Below are 7582 nucleotides of genomic sequence, written 5' to 3'. Positions count from 1 at the left end.
TTATTGAGGTACAAGAAATTTCTTGGGAGGGAGATTCCTCTTTTTCAGGTGTAGCTTCCTTCATCCGTTAATTTTTACATATTCTGTGAAGGTGTGCTTAGTGTTATTAGCCAAGACAGTACATAGTTACAAGAGAAGTGCTCTCATTTTTAATAGATGAGATTAACATGTGATTATAGTGACTCTAGACATATATTGCAGTTATTATCACCTGAAATTGTGTTTTTTATTTGCTGTGCATTTTGTTACTTTTTAAAATTTCTTAGTTTTGTAGGGTTGATAGAGTTTTTTCTTTAATCGTTTATAAAATATACATGGTACTCTTTCCATAGCACATTTACTATTTTACCATTGATATATTAATTCCAATTAAAATTAATTAGAATATTTGGCCTCTTATAGGATAAGACATAAAACCAGTGGAATGGTTTCTCTTTGAACTTATTTCCCCCTTTTCTGTATTATTTGTATCTATATTTTTAATTCTAGTTTGCTTTGAATAGAAAATTTGTATTATTTATTTACTTATTTGATGTTTACAATAAATATTATTCATACTTTTTGATGTGCTATATAAATTTCTTTGTTCACCCTAGCTTCCTTTGTACCTTTTAAAATACCTGGATTAATTTATCTGCTGCATTAATTTCTCACTGTAATGAATGATAGTCTTTAGTAATCTATTCACTGAGAGTCTCTAGATAATACATTTCTGCATCATTTCCCTAAAATGTTGACAGTGTACCCTTTCACTTGAGCGCCAGTAGAGAGTAACTAAATGCCAATTTATCAATGTTTTCCATTTACTCTGAAGCTATGACTCCACTGCTTACTGATTCATTCCTGCTTATAAAATATCTGCTAATTTGATTGTTGTACTTTTCCAGATCAGTCTTTCTCTTTTATTTTCATATTTGTCTTTTTCTTGATGTTCTACACTTCAGTATGCAATGTCTAATTGATGATTTTTCTAAAATTTACTCAACTCTGCTAATGTAACCTGGTGATGCTTTTAGTCTGAGGATCCAAACATTATTTGGTGCTAAAAATATTTAATCATGATATTCCCTTTATCTTTAAATAGTCTCCAAATGTTCCTTTATCCTCATTGTCAGTATTCCCTTCCTTAATAACTTCTTTTAAATATGTGATGGAGCTATTCATTCTAGCCACAGTTATTTCTCTGCATGCATCACTTCAGTCTATTTATGTTTATTCTCTGACTCACTAAATCTTTTTTAGATATGTTGTATCTAATATTTGTTCTGTTTGTTAACTGTGTGTGAGATAATTTTTATTTGAACACCTGAATATTTTGTGTCTCAAATCATCTTTTTTCATACTTATCATTTCTTATTTGTATATTTTTTATATTGCTATTTAATGAATTACCAAAATCTGCTGACTGAAAAAAAAAACACACATTCATTGTCACAGCTTCTGTGAACCAGGAGTCCTGGCATGGCTTAGCTGGACACTGCTCCAGGTCATAAAAGGCTATGGTCATGGTGTGGGCCAGGTTGCATTTTATTCTGGTCACTTAACTGGGGAAAAATAGGATTCCAGGTTCATTTAGGTTGCTGTCAGTGTTCATTTCCTCATCACTTTTTAACTGAGGTCCTCAAATTCTTATTGATTGTTGACTTGTGGGCTCCACCAGGTTTTGGAAGCTGCCCCCCATTCCCTGCCATAAGGATCTTCATGAATACTTTTACAAGATGGAAGCTTACTTCTTCAAGGCCAACAGAATACCTCTATCCCTATGTCTGTCTCTCCAGTGGCTAGGAGTCTTACATGAGAAATATAATCATGAGAGTAACATCCCATTATCTTTGTCAAGTTCTGTTGTTCAGAAGCAAGTCACAGATTCCACCTGTACTCCAGGGAGTATACTAAGTGTGACACATTGGGATGTCATCTATTATATATTTACCACAATATTTAATAAATTCCTTTATTTATTGCAGGGTTTTTGCTCTTCATACTTTTAGACGTCAGCAACAATATTCATGGTCCTCTGGGGAATGCTGCATAATATTTCCATCTATTGATATTCAATATCCTTAATTTTTTGCATTTTCTGTTAAAAATGGTAATTTTTGTTTGAAAGCTCATGAGCTCGAAGATTTTTGTTTGAAAGTTCATGTTATGTGAGATTATTTTTCTTCATTATATTTCATCTTCTTGCATGATATTTCATTTGACTCTTTGCAGGCATCAGTGTTGCAGATTCTTGGCATGGGTCTTATGTTAGGAAACTTAGTGTTTTGTACTACATGAGGAACAGTCTACCCACCAAGATTAACTTATCTGTGAGGTATAGGTGGCATAGTGCCCAGATTCTACAGTATTGTTGGGGCCTAGGGAAATGGTTTCATTTTAATATCTTTTAAAATAAAAATAAAAAAATAATAAATATATAGCAATGAGTCTTGTCTGGCTTATATTCACCTTCATACTAGCACAGTAATATAATTATATATACACACACACACATATATATATATATGTGTGTGTTTACTGAGAAAGGGGCCCACAAAGACAAATGACTAGAACTCATAACAGCCATGCAGTCATGATACTATCCCACTGGACATTTTAGCTATATGTAGTATTGGGTTATACTGGTCTCATTTCCAGAAGGGAGAAAAATCACTATTTTCTGGTACCTGTAGATCTGTTGGGTTTAACTATTTTAGAATCTCGTTCACTTGCTCATTCACTTGCATAGATGAAACTGTAAGAAAAAGAAGGAACTCCCTAAAATTTTTGGTATAAAAAAATGGACTACTTACAGAGCTGTCCACAGAGTTAATGCATGACACTGTTATCTCTTAGTTGCTGATTTAACTAAGTCTGAAAGTCAGATCAGAAATTTTCAGCTTTAGACTGATTAACATAAACTTGAACCAGAATCAATTAAAAAACAAAAGTAAACAATAGTTAAACATACCTAAATGTTGGGGAAAATGAAACAGTAGGGTCTAAAATGCTGGCATGAGCCAGAATCATTGTTATAAAAGTGAAATCACTCAGTTGTGTCCGACTCTTTGCGACCCCATGGACTGTAGCCCACCAGGCTCCTTGGTCCATGGGATTTTCTAGGCATGAATACTGGAGTGGGTTGCCATTTCCTTCTCCAGGGGATCTTCCCAACCCAGGGATCAAACCCGGGTCTCCTGCATTATAGGCAGATGCTTTACCATCTGAGCTACCAGGGAAGCCTAATGTATATTATTATTATATTATATATCCCAGCAAGACGGTAGGAGGGGCAAAATTACATTAGAATCAAAACCCTTACCCGCCAGAGATGCTCAGAGAGCTCAAACTAACCTTGCGTGCGCCAGGACCCAGAGAACCTACAGAGACTGAGCAAGAACTGTGTTTGATTGTCTCCTGTGAAGGTAAAGGTCAGCAATGGCCTAAGGCAGGGCAGAGATTCTGGATGCAACAGACCTGGGTATGGCATAAGCCCTTTTGAAGGAGGTCACCATTAACTCCTCCATAGAGCTGCCAGATCTTACACAGGACTGGGGAAACAGACTATTGGAAGGCACAAACAGAACCATGTGCTCACCAGGACCCAGGAGAAAGGAGCAGTGATCCCACAAGAGACTGACCCAGACTTGACCATGCGTGTCCAGGAGTCTCTGGCGGATGTGTGGGTCGATGGTGGCCTGATGCAGGGTCAGGGGCACTGAGTGCTGCAGTGTGTGGATGGGACATTTTGACGGAGGTCACCGTTATCTTCATAACCTCCACCATGTTTGGCCTCAGGTCAACAACAGGGAAGGAACATCCTCCTGACCATCAAAAGAAAATTGGATTCAAGATTTACTGAGCATAGCCCCACCCATCAGAACAAGACCCAGGTTCCCCCTTAGTCAGTCGTTCCTATTAGGAAGCTTCCATAAACCTCTTATCCTTATCTATTAGAGGGCAGACAGAATGAAAACCACAGTCACAGAAAACTAACCAAACTGATCACATGGACCACAGCCTTATCTAACTCAATAAAACTATGAGCCATGCTGTGCAGGGTCACCCAAGACAAATGAATCATGGTGGAGAGTTCTGACAAAATGTGGTCCACTGGAGAAGGGAATGGCAAACCACTTCAGTATTCTTGCTTTGAGAACCCCATGAATACCATGAAAATGCAAAAAGATAGGACTCGGAATGATGAACTCCACAGGTCAGTAGGTGCCCAATATACTATGGAAGATCAGTGAAGAAATAACTCCAGAAAGAATGAAGAGATGGAGCCACCGCAAAAACAACACCCCATTGTGGATATGGCTAGAGATGGAATTAAAGTCTGATGCTATAAAGAGCAGTATTGCATAGGAACCTGAAACATTAGGGCCATGAATCAAGGTAAATTGGAAGTGGTCAAACAGGAAATGGCAAGAGTGAACATCCACATTTTAGGAATCAGTGAACTAAAATGGACTGGAATGGGTGAATTTAACTCAGATGACCATTTATATCTACTACTGTGGGCAATAATTGCTTAGAAGAAATGGAGTAGCCATCGTAGTCAAAAAGAGAGTCCAAAATTCAGTATTTGGGTGCAATCTCAAAAGCAACAGAATGATTTCTGTTTGTTTCCAAGGCAAACCATTCAATATCATAGAAATCCAAGTCTGTGCTCAGAACAGAAATGCTGAAGAAGCTGAATGGTTCTATGAAGACCTATAAGACCTTATAGAACTAATGACCCAAAAGGTGTGCTTTTCATTATAGGGGACTGGAATGCAAAAGTAGGAAGTCAAGAAATAACTGAAGTAACAGGCAGATTTGGCCTTGGAGTACAAAACAAAGCAGGTGAAGGCTAACAGAGTTTTGCCAAGAGAACACACTGGTCATAGCAAATACCCTCTTCTAGCAACACATGGGAATACTCTACACATGGGCATTACCAGATGGTCAATACTGAAATCAGACTGATTATATTCTTTGCAGCCAAAGATGGAGAAGCTCTATCCAGTCAGCAAAAACAAGACCGGGAGCTGACTGTGGATCAGATCATGAACTCCTTATTGCCAAATTCAGACTTAATTGAAGAAAGTGAGGAAAACCACTAGACCATTCAGGTATGACATAAATCCCTTACGATTATACAGTGGAAGTGAGAAATAGATTCAAGGGATTATATCTGATAAACAAGAGTGTCTGAAGAACTGGATGGAGGTTTGTGACATTGAACAAGAGGCCGTGATCAAGACCATCCCCAAGAAAAAGAAGTACAAAAATGCAAAATGGTTCTGAGGAGGCCTTACAGATAGCTGAGAAAAGAAGACAAGCTAAAGGCAAAGGAGAAAAGGAAAGATATACCCATTTGAATTCAGAGTTCCAAAGAATAGGAAGGAGAGATAAGAAAGCCTTCCTCAGTGATCAGTGCAAAGAAATAGAGGAAACAATAGAATGGGAAAGTCTAGAAATCTCTTCAAGAAAATAAGAGACACCAAGGGAACATTTCACACAAAGTTGGGCACAATAAGGGACAGAAACTGTATGGACCTAACAGAAGCAGATTATATTAAGAAGAAGTGGCAAGAATACACAGAAGAACTGTACAAAAAAGATCTTCACGACCCAGATAACCATGATGGTGTGCTCACTCAGTTAGAGCCAGACATCCTGGAATGAGAAGTCAAGTGGGCCTTAGGAAATATCACTATGAACAACGCTAGTGGAGGTGATGGAATTCTAAATCCTAAATGATGATTCTGTGAAAGTGCTGCATTCAATATGTAAGAAAATTGGGAAAACTCAGCAGTGGCCACAGAACTGGAAAAGGTCGGTTTTCATTCCAATCCCAAAGAATGCAATGCCAAAAAGAATGTTTGAACTACTGCACAATTGCATTCATGTCACATGCTAGCAAAATAATGCTCAAAATTCTCCAAGCCAGGATTCAACACTATGTGAACTGTGAACTTCCAGATGTTCAAGCTGGATTTAGAAAAGGCAGAGGAACCAGAGATCAAATTGCCAGCATTCGTTGGATCATTGAAAAAGCAAGAAAGTTCCAGAAAAACATCTACTTCTGTTTTATTGACTACACCAAAGCCTTTAACTCTGTGGATCACAACAAACTGTGGAAAATTTTTGAAGAGATCGGAATACCAGAACACCTGACCTGCCTCCTGAGAAATCTGTATGCAGATCAAAAAGCAACAGTTAGAACTGGACATGGAACAACAGATTAGTTCCAAATCGGGAAAGGAATACATCAAGGCTGTATATTGTCACTCTGCTTATTTAACTTATATGCAGAGTACATCATGAGAAATGCTGGACTGGATGAAGCACAAGCTGGAGTCAAGATTTTTGGGCAAAGTATCGATAAACTTACATATGCAGATAACAACTTCTTGGCAGAAAGCAAAGAAGAACTAAAGAGTGTTGTGATGAAAGTGAAAGAGGAGAGTGAAAAAATTGATTTAAACTCAACATTCAGAAAACTCAGATCATGGCATCTGGTCCCATCACTTCATGGCAAATAGATGGGGAAATAATGGAAACAATTACAGACTAGTTTTCTGAGCTCCACAATCACTGCAGATGGTGATTGCAGCCATTAAATTAAAAGACACTTACTCCTTGGAAGAAAAACTCTGACCAACCTAGACAACATACTAAAAAGCAGGGATATCACTTTGCCAACAAAGGTCTAGCTGGTCAAGGCTATGGTTTTTCCAGTAGTCATGTATGGATATGAGAGTTGGATTAGCAAGAAAGCTGAGTGCTGAAGAATTGATGCTTTAGAACTGTGGTGTTGGAAAAGACTCTTGAGAAACCATTGGACATTAAGGAGATCCAAGCAGTCCATCCTAAAGCAGATCAGTCCTGGTTGTTCATTCGAAGGACTGATGTTGAAACTGAAACTCCAATACATTAGCCACCAGATACGAAGAGCTCACTCATTTGAAAAGACCCTGATGCTGGGAAAGATTGAGGGCAAGAGGAGAAGGGGACGACAGAGGATGAGATGGCTGTATAGCATCACTGACTCAATGGACATGAGTTTGGGTAAACTCTGGGAGTTGGTGATAGATTGGGAGGCCTGGCTTGCTGCGGTCCATGGAGTCAAAAGAGTTGGACACAACTGAGCAACTGAACTGAATATGCTGTATACGATGAGAGGAGGTACTGGGGTTTCGTTAAGTTTCTTATGTTATTAATAGAAAATGTAGCATTTTAAAAACAGCCATGGCTTTAGAAATGACTGTTCTTATAAAGAGTTTACCTTAGATTCACATATTAATATTTTAAAACTTGTAACTAATTTATATTTTTAGTACTGTCCCTTTACAAATTTCTCAGAAAATTCTACGTATGTTTGGGAGAGAATATTAAATAATATTTATGCCACCTACTTAAATAAGTAGACTGAAAAAATGATCACATAATAGGTTATTCATAAGTTCATTTTAAGAAATTTAACATATAGAGATGCCTTAAAAAAATCTAGTACTAAAACTACCATATGACCCAGTAATCCCACTACTGGGCATAGACCCTTAGGAAACCATATTTGAAAAAGACACCTGCACCCCACTGTTCATCACTG

At 37.8% G+C, this 7582-nt stretch overlaps 1 non-coding gene across 1 annotated transcript; it reads right to left on the bottom strand.

Annotated features, from left to right (window-relative positions):
• Positions 1-3149: 3149 nt before the first annotated feature.
• TRNAY-AUA (transfer RNA tyrosine (anticodon AUA)) lies at positions 3150-3221 on the bottom strand. Its single transcript has one exon. It is a non-coding gene; the product is annotated as a tRNA-Tyr (tRNA).
• Between the last annotated feature and the right edge of the window lie 4361 nt (positions 3222-7582).

Source organism: Bos taurus, chromosome 3 (genome assembly GCF_002263795.3).
Source record: "Bos taurus isolate L1 Dominette 01449 registration number 42190680 breed Hereford chromosome 3, ARS-UCD2.0, whole genome shotgun sequence".
Classification (NCBI taxonomy): Eukaryota; Metazoa; Chordata; class Mammalia; order Artiodactyla; family Bovidae; genus Bos; species Bos taurus.
Note: the sequence above shows the minus strand (reverse complement) of the source record. Positions and strands in the feature narration are given on the sequence as shown.